This window comes from Oryctolagus cuniculus, chromosome 4 (assembly GCF_964237555.1).
Source record: "Oryctolagus cuniculus chromosome 4, mOryCun1.1, whole genome shotgun sequence".
Lineage (NCBI taxonomy): Eukaryota > Metazoa > Chordata > Mammalia > Lagomorpha > Leporidae > Oryctolagus > Oryctolagus cuniculus.
This window is the reverse complement of record NC_091435.1, coordinates 72876527-72895901: the sequence shown is the minus strand read 5'-3', so window position 1 is coordinate 72895901 and position 19375 is coordinate 72876527. Positions and strand designations below refer to the sequence as shown.

The following is a 19375-nucleotide window of genomic DNA, read 5'->3' as shown; positions in this document are numbered from 1 at the left end:
TTCCTGGACTTAATGGCCACTTGAATATATTCTTTCTGATGTGCCTCCTCAAATATTTTGCCTATTTTGAAAATGGGTCACTTGTCTTTGCAGTATTCATCTCTGTGAAAGTTCTTCATATAATCCGCATCTATAAAGAATACAGCTATATTTCTAGAGGTACATATTGCAAACTTCCTCTCGGAGTTCACTAACTTCCTTTCCTAAATGGAGCTTCTGATGAGCAGAAACGTTTGCTTTTAATGAAATCAGTCTATCTTTCTTTATTCTTTTCAGGCCAGTGCTTTATGTGTCCTGTTTAACACATTTTCACAAATTGCCAAAGGTTTTTGCTGAACAACACCCAAAATTGGGTTGGAGGCATTGCTGTGGAACCCCCATGTTGGGTCCACTGGCCCAATGTACAGAAAACCAATCACTGACTTCAGGGTGGAGGAAGAAAGTAGGTATTTATTGCAAAGTGCAGAGAAAGGATTGGGCAACTATTGCTTAATAGCTGTCTGAGGAGTTAAGGGTGAAAGTTGTTATATATTGAAATTGGGGCTGAAAGATACTTGTTCAGCTTTTGTCCAGCTTCCTGGTTGGTCAATGGAACTCGTGACCTTCCTTTGATTGGCCAATGATGTTGTGCCCTTTAGGGAATTTATGATGGCCAGATGGGCTCCAGTTGGTCTAGGGGTTGAATGTGGCAGTAACATTCTGCCCAGACCTGGAATTCCCCCACACAAATTACACCAAGATACCAGTAACCATCAAGGTTCTTATCTATTGGAGAAGCAAATGGCTCCTTGAGTCTAGTGATTAGAATGTTGCAAGGTCAGCTGGAACACTCCTTAATCAGTGAATTTATTTTGATAAAGGACAGGCAAGACACCCTGGGCTAAGGGAGACAGACAAGAGGCTGGGTCCAGCTTTTATGTTACCGAGATTCAGTTTCTATTTTCTTCTAGTGATTTTATACTATTTGCTTTTACATATGGTTTATAATCTGTCTCAAGTAATTTTTTGTTTATTGTTAGGTAGAGAGAAAAGAGTGGTTTTTCCATGTAGATATAAACATTATTAAAAAGATTCTCTTTTCCCCATCACATTGACTTACTAACTTGGGTGAACATTAACTGACCATGTAAGCTGTGAATGTTATAAAGATCACTGGCTCCCATGTTCATAATATACTTTGGTAAGTATATCAAGAAAAGAAGTAGAACCATCTAAAGGCTATTAAAATAACTACAGGCTTGGATAACAGTGGCAGTAGGTTTAATTTTGGACACATTTTGGAGTTAAATCAAGATATTCCCATCAGCTGGATACATATTTTTGGTTTTGTTTTTAATTTTTATTCATTTATTTGAGAAGCACAGAGATGAAGAGACTGAGAATGACAGCAAGATAACAAATGATTGGTAGATAAAGGATAGAGAGGATAGATGGATTGAGCTCCAATCTGCTAGTGTTCTCTTCAAATGCCTGCAAAAGCCAGAGCGTACTGAAGCTGGTAGATGGGAATTTGCATACAGGATCTCACAATTTGGGTATTTCACATTGGTGACAGGAACTCGACTTCTTGAACCATCACCACTGCCTCACAGGATCATCATCAGTAAGAAATGGGAGTCAGAATCTACTGTTGGGAATCAGCCCCAGATACTTTAATGTGAGACAGAGGTACCCTAATCAGCATCATAACTGCTTGACCAAACACCTGTGGATATGGTTTTGAGGGAAGACATGATATAGATGGTATAGGTCAAGAATGGAGCCAAGTTTTCTGGTTTGAATACAAAGTAAAAAATAAAGTTACTATTCACTAAGATGAGGAAATAACATTGAGGATGAGATCTATATAATATATATCTGTATATATTTAGTATATATTTATTTGCATCTATGTATATACCTATGTATTTGATTTCCAGATATGAACAAAAGTCTTAATATCCTCTCCATTTATAAGCCATGTGTGACTTGGCCATTAGGTAACTTTATTTATATTTACTCAGGAATATTTATAGAAATCAAGTTTCATATATCCAATTTTCTATCTATGATGCACTTAAGTATATCAAGATTACTGTTTATAAAACTAAATGACTCACCCCAAAAGCAACTGTTCTATCACTTTTGTTCTTTATAATTCTTTTAAAGTCAATGTGATATTCCTAAACATTAACAGTGGAGTCAAACTAGATGCATCTCTTCTCTTCTTATTGTATATAAGTCATATCATTTACCAGTCCTTACCAACCTACATATTACAAATATCCAAAGGAGTGGGCATTTGGCCTAGTGGTTAAGACACAAGTTAAATGCCCATATCCCATATCAGAGGGCCTACTTTAGAATTCTAGCTCCACACCTGATTCCAAATTGCTGCTAATGTGCAGTGGGAGAGGCAGCGGGAGATAGGTCAAGTAGTTGGATCTCTGTCACCTAAATGGAAAACTGGGACCTGAGTTCCTGGCTCCTGGCTATGGCTTGGTCCAGCTCCAGCTATTGTAGGCATTTGGGGGCTAGACCAGGGTGAGTGTGCACCCCCTCTGTCTCTCTCTCTCTCTCAAATAACAACAACAATACAGAAGACCAAAAAAGACCTTTCATTTATGTTGCCTTTATAGGTCTCACCTAAGATTTTTTGAGAAAACATTTGTAAAAGTTGCCATGAACTTTGACCCTCATAGATTGTTGTTTAAGAAAATCTGGCTCAGTTGTTGAGTAGTTAGTACAACACATGTTTGGTGGTTTGGGTTAGGATCAGGTCTGTATTAGAATCATGATTCTGCCTCTTCCTAGCTGTATGACCTCAGGCAAATTAGAAAACATCTCTGTAAAATAAAAATAAACTTCGGTTGATAAAATCATTAATAAGTCTAAAGTTTTTAGTGCCTAGCACATGGCATTCAATGAAAGCTGGCTCTCCTTCTCTTCGTATCTTTATTATTTCTAACCATAAATGCCTCCTTTAGATTCAGACTCATCATCTCTCATTGGATTCCTCATTACACTAGCCTCCTACCTGGCATCCTTAACATGGAAGGCAAACTCTGTTAGTGATTTTCCCCCGCTAAAATGAGAGCTTGTTCAATTGATTCAATGAGCTAAAATCCTGCAGTGACTCCCACACTCTCTTTACAATAATTCCGTACTCAGTATGTGGCATCTGTAATGTTATCTTGCATCCTTCCTCCTTCCAGTCTCCTTTCCTGTTGCTTCTTTCAGTGATAGATTCCTTCAAAGTTCTTCTTCTTCTTCTTCTTTTTTTTTTTAAGATTTATTTATTTATTTGAAAGTCAAAGTTACACATTGAAAGGAGAGGCAGAGAGAGAGAGAGAGAGAGAGAGGGAGGTCTTTTATCCGATGGTCCACTCCCAAGATAGCCACAACGGTCGGAGTTGTGCCGATCCAAAGCCAGGAGCCAGGAGCTTCTTGTTGGTCTCCCACGTGGGTGCAGGGATCCAAGGACTTGGGCCATAGCAGAGAGCTGGACAGGAAGTGGAGCAGCTGGGTCTCGAACCAGCTCCCATATGGGACGCCGACGCTTCAGGCCAGGGCATTGACCCACTGCGCCACAACACTGGCCCCTCAAGGTTCTTCTTAAAGTCTCTGCAAAGCCCTTCTCTTTGTAAAACAACTTTGCTAACTTCCCTTCATGTTTTCCTTCATTGCACCTTTCAGATCACTCCAAAATGGCATAGCAAGGCAACTTCTTTATTGTCTGAAGGGTTAACATCACATTTAGCTCAAGAACTTTATTTGGAAAAAAACAATTTTAGTAATCTGCCCACAGTAGAAGGAGGAACATGAAGTGTGTACAAGTCAGTAGGAACCCAGGCCTCAAGGCATAAGTAAAGCTGTTCTTTATGAAATACTGAGGGAAACGTGTTTTGTTTGTAGTCGGGTCCTGAGAATAAGAGAGAAAAGGGTAGCTAGTGTGAGATGAGGGACTTTATAGGAGAATAGATACTTGTTTATGGGATCTAAAAAAAATTTATTAACAGATGAACTAAATGCTCAACTTGAAGGTGTTTGCATTTCCTGAAATTCTCTTCTGCATCCTCCTTACATCTTCAGGAAAGTTTGCTACATGTGCTATGTACATGGGGTGTGTGTATACGTGTGTCGGGGGGTGAGGGTTAAGAACAATCAAGGAACATCTGAATTTCACAGAAGGGATAATTCAGTGTGAATAAGAGACAACAGACAGAGGAGCCTGGATGAGACATAGGAAAATGTGTCAGAGACCAGATTTCAGGATGGCTTTATTCAGCCCAGCCACTGTGGTCTTTATTCCTTTTAGACCCTCCTGTTACTATATCACCTAATTAGATGTATCATAGTGAGTTTTCAACCTAAATATCTCCTCAGGACATCTGGCACTGTCTCTCCAGGGGCTCAGTTAAATTCCTTGATTCCATGATTTCTGACACAGCTGTAAAGTTCTTAAACATCTCCCATGGGCATTTAGCAAAGTTGGAACTATTTTTGATTGTTCTGTTGTAGGGAAAGGGGGTTGGCTATGTTACTGGCATCCAGTAGGTGTAGAGGTTGAGCATAGTACTAAAAATCCTATAATGCGCATATTATTATTCAGTACAGAGTGTCAGTAGTGTTAATATTGTGAAGACCTGGTGTGGGTTCTAGTATGATTACTTGTTTTTTATGTATGTGTATATTTTCTTCACTAGACAATAACCTCTTAAGGAAAAACTGAATCAGTTTTGTTAACCAACAGATTCCTATTGCCTAAGCTACAGCTTTGGCACATAGTGGATGCTTTATAGAAAGTTAATTGAATGACAGATTGCCACTATATTTATATTTGTTTATTTGCATATTTCTTTCTCCACTGGATTGCAAACTCCTTGAAGGCAGACCAAGTATCTTTCCATAGATGGGCTGACAGCATGAAACACAGTGCCTGACAATGGTTCATGAACCATAATACCTTTTTCAGTAAATGAAAAATTACACAGATACTGTGATTTTCAAGAGCATGAACTGCAAGGTAAACACACACTTTCATAGATCTTCCAAAACTTTCTACAAAACCAATGTTTTCTACACTCCCAGGCCAAGAAAAATTATCTCCAGGAATAATTTGTCTGGGGTGATAATTAGTCCAAGACTAAATCTTTTTGTTTTAAGGCAGAAAGAAAAATAATTTGGATTCTTTCTAAAATAATGATTTTTTTCTTCCTGGTTATTTCATTTCTAAACAATAAAAAGGGTGGTACTTTAATTGTCAGAGAAGGAAGCTGTCTCACTTGGTGTCCTTTCATGCTCTTTTTTTTTTTCATAAAATTTGAATTTTATTTTATTTTTGACAGGCAGAATGGACAGTGAGAGAGAGAGAGAGAGAGAGAGAGAGAGAAAGGTCTTCCTTTTCCGTTGGTTCACCCTCCAATGGCCGCTGCCGCCGGCGCACTGCGCTGATCTGAAGCCAGGAACCAGGTGCTTCCTCCTGGTCTCCCATGCAGGTTCAGGGCCCAAGCATTTGGGCCATCCTCCACTGCACTCCCGGGGGGCCACAGCAGAGAGCTGGACTGGAAGAGGAGCAGTCGGGACAGAATCCGGCGCCCCAACTGGGACTAGAACCCCGGGGTGCCGGCGCTGCAGGCGGAGGATTAGCCTAGTGAGCTATTGCGGCACTGGCCTTTCATGCTCTTTTTAAGAACTCATAACCTAGCAGGAAAGTAGGAGCAGAGACAGACAGACATGGCTTATATGATTCTGGGTGCTGACAAGGCTGAAATCTGTAGGTCAGGAAGACTTGCTGGGAACTCTCAGGCAAGAGTGGGTGTTGTAGCCTAGATCTCAGAGGTGGTATTTCTTTTAGATAATCTCACTTTTTCCCCCGAGGCCCCTCAAGTGATGGGGCGAGCTCACCCAGATTATCAAGAATAATCTCCTGTAAAGCCAACTGATGGTAGATGTTGGCCACATCTACAAAATACCATTACAGCAACACCTATATTAATGTTTACTTGAATAATCAGATACCATGGCTTAATCAAGTAAACATATAGAAGTAACCATCACAGTCTCTTCTGTCTCATTTATGGAGTCAGTTATTTAAGTCAGCATGAACTTGTTGGTCTTTATTTTTTACTCTAGGATGTAATCCAACATTATTTAATTCCTCACTTTATTCCAGCTTTTGCCTTAAGAACTTTCTCATTTGGCGACTATGTCTCTTTGACACAGTCCCACCTCCTCTGTGTGTTTGTATCCTTGTATATGTGTATGTTCGTACATGTTTGACACTTCCTCACTTTCAAGCACTGGAAAATGCTCTAAGTTCATTTTACGTACTCCCTGGTCTAGTGCAAGGATTAGCTGTTTATCCAAGGAGCCTGATTCCTTTTATTGAAGAATGATTTAGAAACCAAGATCTGAGTGCTAGATGTGCCTATTGTTATCAGAGTTCAATTACTTCTAACCCTCTGGACTTACTGAACCAATAAATATATATGTGTCTATTAATTCCCATAACCTGAAAATATTTCTGTTTACTTCCAACTCTAATCTGTTACTATGTGGATCATCCTAGCCTCTTAGCCATGCCTATCTACATATCCCCAATCAAGAATAAGAAACTTGACATACACTGCCTGCCATCCATTTACTTAATTTTAATTCCACTGTATATATAGTGGTTTGAGAATTGTTAACCTGTACCACTATGGGAAACAACTTTATCAACTTGCAAGATATTTAGATCATTACCCACCCACTTCAGTGAAATTGTTTCATATAATGAGGTTGTAATGAAGTTAGATTTTTTTCGCATTCTATATTCCAACATAGCATTTTTCACCACATAAATGATTTCTATTTTTAATTTGCACGCATTAAGGTAAACATTTTGTGCTGTGAAGTTCTCTAATTTTTAACAAAGTCATAGCATCATGTATTCACCATTACTATATCATACAGAATAGTTTCTTTTATACTTTCAAATATCTTTAGATACAGAAGGTCAATTTAGAATATACTAAATAAAGATTTCAACAGTTTGCACCCACACAGAAACACAAAGTATAAAGTACTGTTTGAGTACTAGTTATACCGTTAATTCACATAGTACAACACATTAAGGACAGAGATCCTACATGGGGAGTAAGTGCGCAGTGACTCCTGTTGTTGATTTAACAATTGACACTCCTATTTATGACGTCAGTAATCACCCGACTTCCATAGCCTTGGCAGCTCATGACAGAATAGTTTCACTACCTGAAAACAAAGCAGAAGAAACCATTCTTTATCTATTCACATTCCCCTGATTCCCTAGAAAACATTTCTAAAGTTTATTTATATGTTATTTGAAAAGGCAGAGCTAGAGAGAGAGAGAGAGAGAGAGGTCTTCCATCCACTGGGTCATTCCTCAAATCCCTCAATAGCCAGGACTGGGAGATGCCAAAGCCAGGAGCTAGGAACTACATACAGGTCTCTGAAGTGGGTGACAGGGACCCAAGTACTTTAGCCATCATTTGTTTCCTTTCAGGGTGAACATAACAGGAAGCTAGACTGTAAGTGTAGGCTGTATTCTGTCTCAGGCATCCTGATATAGAGTGTGGGTATCCCAAGCAGAAGCTCAACCCATTGCTCAACCACACCCTCCCAACCACTGATCTTTTTATGTCTCTGTCTTTACCTTTTCCAGAATATCATATAATTTAAATAATACAATAAGTAGACTTTTCTATTTGTTTCTTTCATCAAGCAACATGCTGTTAAAATGATCCATGTCTTTCCACTTATTTCCTTCTCTCAATAAATAATATTTCATTATCTATTTACTATTGAAATGGCATCTTTCTGCCTCAGGTTTAGGGCACAGTAATTTCTTTTTAATGATTTATTTATTTATTATTTGAGAGGCAGAGTTAAAGAGAAGTGGAGGCAGAGAGAGAGAGAGAGAAGTCTTCCATTTGTTGGTTCACTCCCCAAATGGCCTCAACATTATAACTGGGCTGATCTGAAGCTCGGAGCCAGGAACTTCTTCCAGTTCTCCTACACGGTTACAGGGGCCCAAGGACTTGGGCCACCTTCTAGTGCTTTCCCTGGCCTAGCAGAGAGCTGGATCAGAAGTGGAGCAGCTGGGACTAGAACCGGGGCACATATGGGATGTCGGCACTGCAGGTGACAGCTTTACCCACCAAGCCACAATGCCTGCCCCACAGTGATTTTTTGATTGGTAAAAGGATGCAGTGTGGGACTGAGTGAGCAGAACATTCGTTTCAGTCTTGAAACTGAGAAAAAGATTCCAAACTTCCTTCATTTATCTTAACTCTTACTTCTCTAATGGTTCATTTTTTTGTCCATCCCATGCCCACTTGACTGGGAATTCATTTCCATGGCTAATCAGTGAAGAATATAGATTTCAAAGAAAAAATAAAATTTTTCATTACTATTGTGCATAGTTTAAATTCAGTCACGAATTTAAGAAGAAAGGCTGCAATGGCATCCTCTTTATTTTGACGAATATATGGATAAAACCTATTAGACACAAAATGTAAAAACAAACCAAACATACAGCTATCAGGAATAATCACAAACAGACTACAAATATCATATTTTTAATTCAGGTGCTACATTTAAAATTCTCTATTTCTTGGCTCTCATGTACCTATATGTAAGTTTTAAAATTTGATGGACAGGAGATAAAATACCTGAAGATCATAATTTTATGTAAACATTGAACTCTCATAGCATATTAACAGAAAATGTAGATCCAAATGCTGTCTTTACTTTTTTATTTCTTTTTTTTAAATTCTCTACTCAGAGAGCCTCAAAATCTCTCCAGATTGGAATGCAACACCCTGTATCTTGGAAGGAAAATTTGTATTGGGGCACCACGTCTGAAGCAGGAAACAAAATACGCGATCCTCACTGAAGCATGCCAATTCCATGGCTGATTCAAATTCCAAATGGAGTTGTTTTGCCTTTCTTAGCTTTCCTTTGAATCTGTTTCCAAGCTATAATCTGTAGACAACTGTTCGCCCACGTACCTGTGGTTAGGGCATTGTGAGACAGCTTTGCCTTTATTCCATATTAAATGCAGAAATTACTTTAATGCAGTACAGAAGTAAAATGCTGTAGGCATTCTAGAAAATAAAAGCTAGAAATTTCTAATTTAATGGTCCTGCAGAAGAAAAATCTAAGCTTCATTGTGCATCGTATGCATATCACAATGTACTTTTGACATAAAGCTGAAAGATAGATAAGATAAACCACTTTCATCTTACTTGTTATTATGAAAGATTAGAAAGAGATATCCAAGAAAAGTTGAGGTCTTTGTTTTGTTTTTCTGTGAATCTCTGAGCAGGGAGTTCTTAAGTCAGATTTCTACAATGAGCAGATGACTTGAGAAGAGAACTTGACTCAAATATAACAGCAAGCTAAACTTATGTCCTTTCAATAATATAAACTATCAGTCTGTTTTTGCACTAAATAGTTTATTGTTTTTTAACTTGTGGAAGGATCATTCATTTAATTAACAAACATTTCGGGGCCGGCACCATGGCTCACTTGGTTAATCCTCTGCCTGCGGCGCCGGCATCCCATATGGGCGCTGGGTTCTAGTCACGGCTGCTCCTCTTCCAGTTCAGCTCTCTGCTGTGGCCCAGGAGTGCAGTGGAGGATGGCCCAGGTGCTTGGGCCCCTGCATCCGTATGGGAGACCAGAAGGAAGCAGCTGGATCCTGGCTTCGGATCGGTGCAGCACCAGCCATGGTGGCCATTTGGGGAATGAAGTAACAGAAGGAAGACCTTTCTTTCTGTCTCTCTCTCACTGTCTATAACTCTACCTGTCAAATAAATTAATTTAAAAAAATTCTTAAAAATATTTCTTGAAAATCTACTTTGGCCATGTATTGATGATAAATTTTGAAGAAATACCATAAATTTAGGGAAACAGATCTGAATTTTTATCTATTTGAAGAAGAAAGACTAATAAGACATTAACAACAAGACTATATTGTTATATGTCTAGTAAGTGATATAGACCATTGATCTAGTGGTATTAGATGATAAAATAAGAAGATCTGTTGGAGCTAATGGTACAGTCAGAATGGCTACAAGAATTTAGGAGACAGAGGAAGAGAGGAAGAGAGAGAGAGAGAGAGAGGATATGAATGAACATTATAGAATAAGAATATTTTTAAAAGATGTTAGAAAGCAGATAAGAAAGTCATAAGGATCTACTAGTTTTTTCTGCATAACAAACCATGCCAAAACTTGGTGGTTTAAACCAACTAATTTATTTAGTTAGTGATTTTGTGGATACTTGCAGGTGGTTCTGGTCCAGGATGATTCTGCCTATTCCTATGGGGATCACTTCTACATGGATAGGCAGCTAATAGCTGGCTGGTGAATGGTAATTCAGTATGGTGTCATTCACCATAGTTTCCTGCTGTCTTCCAGAACACCATACATCCTACTAGTTAGGGCTGCTTATCATGGTATTCTTAAGGTTTCAAGTGCAGTAAGTGTGAGAAATCCTAATTCAAAACCACTATTCAAATCTCTACTTGAGTCACATTTGCTATTATTCCAACAGAAAATGGATCACAAGCCATAGTACAGACTGGAGGAGCTACAGATTCAAATTGCAAAGTGGCATTCATGTGAGGTTCAGAAGTCTATGGCACATTTTTTCAAAGTACCATTATTGTAAAGCAGTGACCAAAATTGTAGGTGAATATTGAAAAGATGTGGAGAAATGTAGTTGGATTTCTTGGATAAACCACTAGAGGGATATTGCCCAGGAAGTAAAGAGTGGCTATCAACATTTTACAAATACTAATCTGAAAGTTGGGTTGAGGATAGCTTGGAAGAAAGAATCTAGAGAAAAAAATTTAATATTTGTGTATTAGTCAGCCTTGAGTTACTGTTAGGAAATATCTGAGGCAAATAACTTTATAAAGAGAAAATGCTTATTTATCTTACAGCATTATAGGCTGAAGTCCAAGACTGGGGAACCCATTTGTCTGGCATTTGTTGAGGACCAGAATGCAATCATGAAAGCATCTATTTGAATGAGTGGTCACATATAGAGCTAAGTACAGAAAGAGAAGATAGCCCAATCCAGGCCTTTATAACAACCTTGTGTGAAAACTGAAGTGATAACCTGAGAACTACTTTCTGAGGACATGACTGCAAATGACTCGAGGGTCTCCCACTAGACCTCATTATCTAAAGGTTCCACTACCTCCTCAAAGTACCACCCTGTGGACCAAGTCTTTGAAACATGGAACTTGGGGGATAACCAAACTAAAATATACATTTTTCCCCAAAAGCCCAAAAGGTCCATGTTCCTCTCATGGTGCAAATTGTATGCATCCTCTCCCCAAGAAACCCAAATTCTTAATGTTTCAGCATTGCTCATAAGTCCAAGTTCAAAGTCTTAATTGAGAATCAAGGAAAACTCAGCTGTGAGCTCCTGCAAAATGAAAAACAATATACTGAAAGAACGATGTAGAATCAGCGCAGGGTAAACACTCCTATTCCAAAAGGAGAACATAGGGAAATAAAAAAAGTTGAGTCACCCCAAAGAAAGACTGAAACCCAGCAGGGAAAACATTAAATCCTAAAGCTTCACAGTGGCAGAGGACGATCCCCCATTGGCTTGGGCAGCCATGCCCCAATGGCTTTGTTGATTGAAACTCACATGGCTGCTCTCTAGGGCTGCCTGCACATGTCTATGGCTTTCCAGTGCTTAAGTTGCATATAGCTAGTCACTCTACATTCCTGGGTTTCTACATCAGCTTCAGTCCCATAACTTCACTAAGTATTACCCCATCAAAGGATCCATGCAGGGACCCAGCATGGCAGAGTATTGCTTTCCTTAAAATCTTGGTGGAAGCCACTATGACACTATTGTGCACTTGCAAGACCAGCATCACCTGAACAAGGCCAAGGTCTGTGTCCAGCATGGGCCTATCTGAGCCATGGCTGTAGCTATAGAATTCTTTACTAGCAAGCTAGAATCTGGAGCTGTCCCTGGTGAGCAAGGGACCCTGGTGAGCAGGGATCCCTGGGGCTCTTTCCTAAAAGGATTGTGTTCCAGAAGATTGACACAAACATGCTTTTCCAGGCTTCAGAGGTGCCCTTGAGGTGTCATTCCTATTGCTCCAAGGCAAACCATTTGGCTTTTCTTTATTGGCTGTCAATTTCTCAAATGTTTCTACTCTGTTCCTGGGTCTCCAGATTCACACTGTGCAACTGACTGAAATTCCCTCCCTAATCTGAATGTTTTGCTGTTTTGAAATCTCTTCCAAATTAACTACCCCATCATGCATGATCTCGGCGTCCCACAAAGTCTCAGAACACAGACACAGTATAGCCAGGTTGTCTGTGATGCTGCAACCACAGTGGCCTTTAAACCTTTTTCTTAAGAATCCTCATTCCATTTGAAACCTCATCAGCCTGGCTTTTACAGGCCACATGTACATCAGCATCTTACTCTTCTGAGCCCTCATCAGGATCACCCATAATGCTCTGCTTACAGCATTCTAGGCTTTCTCTAGACTTCTTGTTTATATTCTTCCAAATTCCCTCTGTAAACCATTCCCAAAGCAATTTAACATCCTCAGGTATCTTTATAGCAGCAGCCCCATGCCTTGGTACCAATTTTCTGTATTCCTCAGCCTTTTGTTAGTAAAACAAATACCTGAGGCAGCCTAACATTATAAAGAAGGAAGGTTTATTTTGACTCATTTCTCTGGGGTGAGGGTGTGGTCTAGGTGTCTTCTTGCTGGGAGGCTGCCAAGGCAGCATACAGTATCACATGGCAAGAGATAGGGAGTACACATGTATATCTACATCTCTGTTACCTCGTACAAGCCAGCAGGATTCAGTCATGGGAGTGCCTCCTTAATGACCTAATCAAATCTCATCACCTAACAAATATGCCACCTCTAACTAAATGCTGTAAGTGATTAATTTTCCAATCCTCATTATTATTATCAGAGGACTTTGGGGTTTGAGCACCTGAGTTTAGGAAGACAAATATGCAACCGACAGCAGTTTGTGAAAGCAGCTAGTAGTTTTGGCACTTAGATGGTACTCACTAAAGGAATCCAAATGTACGATAAGAAGAACATGTACTGTAGCAATGGCATGGATGTGACAACAACCACCAAATGTGCCAGACGGGAGAAGGAATTAAGAGTGAATTATTGCTATGCCTTGATTACTGATGGATTCGAGGGTTAGGGTGAATAAGTCAAGAGAAATAAAGAAGATAGCTTTCAGTTTTCAATCCTTGGTGAGAGGAAGACTGGTAATACATTAGCACATAGAGAGAAGGAAGAAAGAATTCGCTCATAACAAACGTGAATGGATGGCAGCATATCCCATTAATCATGTTCAGTGTGGCATTGGAACTGTGGGTGCAAAGCTTGAGGAAATGCCAGGAATATATGAATAAATAGATATTCTTGTCCACATTCCTCATAGAGATGATAAGAATAATAATAGTTGGATGGATTATCCAAGACAGAGTATAAAGAGAGAAACATAGGGTAGAGATAAGAACTTTAAGCTCTGATCACTAGAAGAACAAAGAGGAGAGGCATGAGAAAGGAATAAGTACAAAGAGTGATGGAAGAATTGGAGGATAAGGGAAGGCATTGTTACACAGTGTTAAGACATGAATGTTAGGAAAGTGTTTCAAAACAACTCTATGAGTTTTTTTTTTTTTTTATCAAGAGAATTGGAAAGAGAAGTCATATTGTGTTATTTCATAGGAACAATAACAAACAAGAGGCTAGCAGGGGGTTGTCAGAAATGCTAAAGATCAATCTAGAACCATGAAGGAAATGATGGAATAATTTCAGTGGGAGGTGATTGCGGCTGAACTCTCGGTTACTATACCCTTACTGGGAGAAGTGCACAAACCTTCCGGGATCACTGTTGACATTGTGGTCATTATGGACAGAGCACCCTAGAGCTGTGTAGTGTGAAAAGTGTTTGACAATTTGCAGTGCTTTTGGGTGCAAAGAGATCATCTCTAGATTATTTACACCCTGATATGGGGGAGCCATAATTAGAAAGAAAAAAACACTGCCACGGGCAAATACAAAAATAATTATTTTATGGAAAAATAAGGCAAAGGAATAGGTGACTAGAGTGGGTTGTGCAGAGGTTCTGAGAAGTTTTTATTTTATAAGAGAAATACATAGACCAGATCTTATCAAAGACAGCACATGTTGGGGAGAAGTAGATGACAAGGTGGGAAAATGAGATACAAGTATGTGGGTCTCCAAATGCCAAATAAAATAATTTGGATATCATCCACAGGCTATAAAGAAACTTGAGAGATAGAAACATGGTTAAAGAATTTACAAGAGTGAAGGGAAGCAGTTAGGGAATGCTTTCAGGCAATTACCTTTACTTTTTATTTTAAATGCTCTGTACATGTAAAAGAGCATAAGCTTATCTGATCTGCTTAGCCAAAGTAAATATCCTGAGAGAAAGCTAACTTCTGCCCTTCAGATTTATTTTACGATTTATTTCTGATTCCCTAGAAACATTTTATAAATTGAGTACTTTTCATGTGATCCTGATTCCTCAACCGTGATGTAAGAAAACTTAAATACACACATTTTATACGAACTCTAACCACTAATTAAAAATGAATTTACAGGGCTCAATGCCAAGCATATTGTCCTAGTATATTCTTATTCTTCCATTTGAAATTAAATGATGTAAGTTAACACTGTCATAATCTTGTAGGCTTATTTAATTTGAGAAGCAGAGTTGTCATTGAATTGATATGAACAAATCAATGGCTAATCAGTTTAAATAGCAATCACTACTGAATATATTTATGGGAGCTTAATTACTGTACAGTAGTACCATGTCAAGTGTGAAAAAGCATTAAAATATACCAGGATGTGTCAACTGGCAATGTCAGGAAGTGTAATGGACTATGAACCCATTAAACTTTTATATTTTTAAGCACTTTACTTGGGCAAATCATCAAATCTCAGTGATAACTTGCAAAATATGCAAATTAGTAATTTTGCACTTCTAAGTAAGCCACGACACATTCTTGGCCTATTTGATCAATTGCTGTGTTCAGCACAACACAACTTAATGTCAGGGTTGTTGTTGTTCAGTAGATCCCATAATCTGTTGTCTAAAAGTTTGGTGATGATCTGGGCAGGTGGTGAAAACTACATTGTCTTTGTCAGCATTTTAATCTAAAACTATCTCATGTCCTTGCAATGTTTTGTACTTTATAATCTAGCTTAGTTTATCAGTCAAGCTTGTCTTAAACAATAGAAACATCATGCATGGAAACAGTAGAAATGGAATTTTAGCACAATGGTTCAGAACTCTGTGTGGTTTTTAACTTGGCCAGGAAAAATTCCTTCAGAGTTAGGAGCTAAAGTGAGGGCTCTCTGGTGATGTGAGGAAGAAGGAAGTGACTGGGGGGCGGGGGGAGGGGCGTGGGTAGTACTAGGAACAAACTTGCCTATTTCAGATTTCTGAAAGATTCCTAGATTCAGAGATGAGCATTGTATCGATGGTAGGAAGGCAACACCTACTGAGGGATGTTCCAACAACTGCCAGTTCTACCCATCTCTCTCGCCATTTCTCAGATATAAATACACATATACAACACACATGTGTGCACAAACACACGCCCTTCTATTTTCACAGTTAGACACAATAAAATAGACACTGTTGCTATGCTTTTCTCTGCACTACTCCTCTCCCCAGATTCCTCTGCTGAGATGTTATTACAAACTCCATTCCAAAATTAGCTGATCAGTCTGCTATTCAATGGATGCTTTTGACTTCACTTTTGAATCAAAAGTGAAATGAATAAATGAAATCTGTTTCTTTAACTCATTTTTTCTCTATAGTTTCCAACTTCTTGATAAGATAACTTGTGTCTTGAGGGCTTTGCTTTTGCATCTCTTCTTTCCATAGTTTCTATATAAGAGATATGATGTCTCCCTATATTTCCACCTTAATATAAAGGGTACCTGGAAAATAAGAGGGAAGTAAATAAAAGGTAATAAGAGGTCATTTTTGTCCAAGAATAAATAAAAAAGAATGACAAACAGACTTGGAAGCAGAAGTAAAACCAGAACACATGGTGACTGAGAAAGCCAGAAGGAAATAAAATACAGAAGTATGTAAGCTTGGTCAAAAGTAACAAGAAACATCTGACTGATATGAGTTTTCTGTTTCTTAGAAGTCACAGCTGCCCTCGCACTCACTCAGAAGCTTTCAAAACCTTTTCTACTCCCCTGACAGAAGAGAGCAGCCTCTAGATAGATTATTGCTGTGCTAATTGCACCCCAAATGCAAGGCTCTTCTTTCCTAAGTTATGGCGGTAGGGCCATGGCCTTGCAAATGGCTTCAAGATTGCTGGCTCCTGTCAAAGTCAAACTCATTTTTCAGTCTCTTGAAAAGTGAAATTTACACAGTCTTGTCTGTACACACATTTCTTTAAGAAAGACACAGTTCTATGTCTGTGTGGTCGTGGGACCTGTTCCCAAAGAGTTTGGCTTATCGTAGGTTTCCTCCTTCAACTTGGAATCATTTCTAAGATCCAGATTACAGTAAGACTATCAGGGAAGATGGTGTATAATCAATTCTATTAAACTACATACAAAAAAACAAGGAAGGAGCAATAAGAATGAAATCACAAAAGTCGGGGAGTACAAAGGGTCATGACTTTGTGTTGCCAAACACAAAAAGTAATGATTATTCGCACATACAGATTTTTTTCATCAAATAGATATGATATTCATATGAATATTTTTTGCTGAAATATGTGATCAGACAGGTGAAGAGAATGTTTTCTGTAAAAGACAGGCATTCTATTAAGTTCAAGGAAAATATGTTCTGGAAACAGGAGGATATTATAAGTGATATTTCTTCCAATATTTTATACAGACAATGTTATGAGAAGAGCTGAAGCAGCTGGTGATTGAAAGCTGTTGATGAAAAAGCTCTGAATTATCCATGTTAACTCTGTACTAAATCAAAGTTCCTAGAAAATTTTTCTTTTTTCCTTTCTACTTTAAACCTCAGGCCTGGATTCTTGTGCTTTGTCCATTTAATGAGAGTCCCATCCAAAAGGAAACAAGCTGACCTTAGAATTTGAGGCATGTTGGAATCAATCTCCTTTGAAATGAGCTACTACTGTTTCTCAGACCAAAAGTAGAACATGAAATTCATACTGGCTCATTAAAATCCTACACTTCTTCAGACCATCTGTAATCATGACATGTAGTAATCAATGTGATTGCAATATGCACTTAATGCTTTCATATATCAACACATGCATGCTTGTCGCATGGCTTGGAGTTGTTGGAAATACTTCAAGATGGTTTTGAGTGCTAAGATTTCAGGCTGCATCATGGCTTCTATTATATATTGGAATTGAAATGGGTGATGATCCAGCTAGGAGAGGAGAAGCTGGTAATGTGACTTTTTCCCCCACTGTGGGCTTTGTGGGTTTCAGCAGCCCAACACTCTCAGTCCTCGGTGTGATACCCAAGATACTGAACAGAAGCCACGCCCGAATCCAGTGTTAGCACTCAGAGATGATACAACCAGCAAACGTTTCCTTTTGGGAAGCCTCTGAGGATCCCAATTACTCTGAATCAAGAGAGAAGTCAGTCAGGCTTGAAGTAAGGGGTTTTCATTTAAAATCAGCAGTGAGGGAAGAGTGTGATGAACGGATGAAGTTTCTTGGCTTGTCAGAGCTGCTGAAAACCATTACTGTCAAACGCACCTCCCTCCTTCAGCCCCTCCTGCTCCTTTACAGTATCGATAGGAAATGCAATAAGATCCATTCCTCTTCGTCTCCCTGCAACAGCGTGAGGCTACTTATTGACATTCTCTGAATTTCCATCCAAGAAGTCATTTTTCAGAACAGGATCCTGGAGGAGCCTCTACATGTCTCCTCATTCAGAACTGATACCCATGGAGTGCTTCTCAGGGAGCAGAAAAGAAGAAATGTCTACAGTTGTGTTTGTTGCCAAAGGACTTAATGAAAGATTGCAGGTGCCATATCCGCTTTAATTGAGTTTCAGCTTGCTTCACACATGGTAGTCCGGTTGCCACAAGGGAATAATAAACAGACACATTGCCCTTCATGGCTATGGAGGCCACTGGAGTGGAGGATGAGAAGAGCATTATTCACGGAGATTGTCCATGCCTCCTTAGAAGGGATCTGATCACAGCAGTTCTTGAACAGGGGGAGGCAGGAGTTACGCTTCCAGGATGCTTTTGACAGTGTACCCAGCCAAATACTACCAACTCTTTAAATATCCCCCCCACACTGGTTGTACTGAGAAAGTATACAAATATACGGAGTAAATTTCTAAAACCAGCAGTCTGAATCCTCAGCAGACTTAGATTCCTTTGGTCAAGTAGTTTTATTATAGATTATGCTCTGCATCTTCATTAATAATTAATTTTTTTTTCAATTCAGTAAAAAATGCACAGCCTAGAATTTACCATCCTAAATGTTTTTAAGTATATAGGTCAGAAGTGTTGAGTTGTTGTGCAATGGATCCCCAGAACTTCTTCCTCTTACAAAACAAACTCTATACCCATTGAGCAACAGTCAACCCCTGGCACTCATCATTCTTTCTATTGTTCTAAGTTTGATTACTTTAGATGCATCATGCAAGTAAAATCATACAGTGTTTGTATATATATGAAAACATGTATGTAGCTGAAAAGTAGCTACTAATGACTTAGCACTAATTCCACAAAAATGGAATTATTATATCCTAGCAACTAAAATAAGTCCTGGGACACATTTGAACCCTTATGCCACATGAGGTCTAGTGGGAAAAATGGTGCCATATATAAACAATAACAGTTATGTGCCTGCTCAGCAATATCATTTTCATTAACAAGCATGACTGTTTTTGTGCACAAATGCTTTATGGCACGTTTCTAGTATCAGGTCAGAAATTTTCTTTTGCATTTCCATCTTCTTGCCAGCGTTGTTATTCCCTAAAGACTAAGATCATGTTTGAATCCTCGTATTAAACATCAAAGATCACATTCTATTTTCTATGCTTGTGCATTGATTCATAGTATGTTAAGTCATGTAAGCACTGTCACTTTTTCTTTTTAGAGAATTATAGTTAAAAGTCTCCTCCTCTCCTTTTTTCTCCTTCATCTGTCAGTTCCATTGTTATCCATCTGATGTATGAGCATTTTTCTCCATCCTCTTAAGATTTCAGGGTCAAGACCCCTCAATCATCTTGAAATGCCTCTGCCATGTGTTCTTCTAAACTCTGTGAGAAGCTCTGTATCCTTTCTTGAAATCCACGTTTTTGGTATTAAAAGATGCCCTTGATTTAAAAAAAAAAAAAACACAGAGTAAC

At 38.8% G+C, this 19375-nt stretch overlaps 1 long non-coding RNA gene across 1 annotated transcript in view; it reads left to right on the top strand.

Annotated features, from left to right (window-relative positions):
• LOC138849285 (uncharacterized) overlaps positions 1 to 19375 on the top strand; it is a 107476-nt gene that overhangs the window by 67037 nt on the left and 21064 nt on the right. The window contains exon 2 of the long non-coding RNA XR_011387894.1: positions 10960 to 19375. This exon is cut by the window's right edge and continues 21064 nt beyond it. This is a non-coding gene — a long non-coding RNA (uncharacterized lncRNA). The remainder of the gene's footprint in view (positions 1 to 10959) is intronic.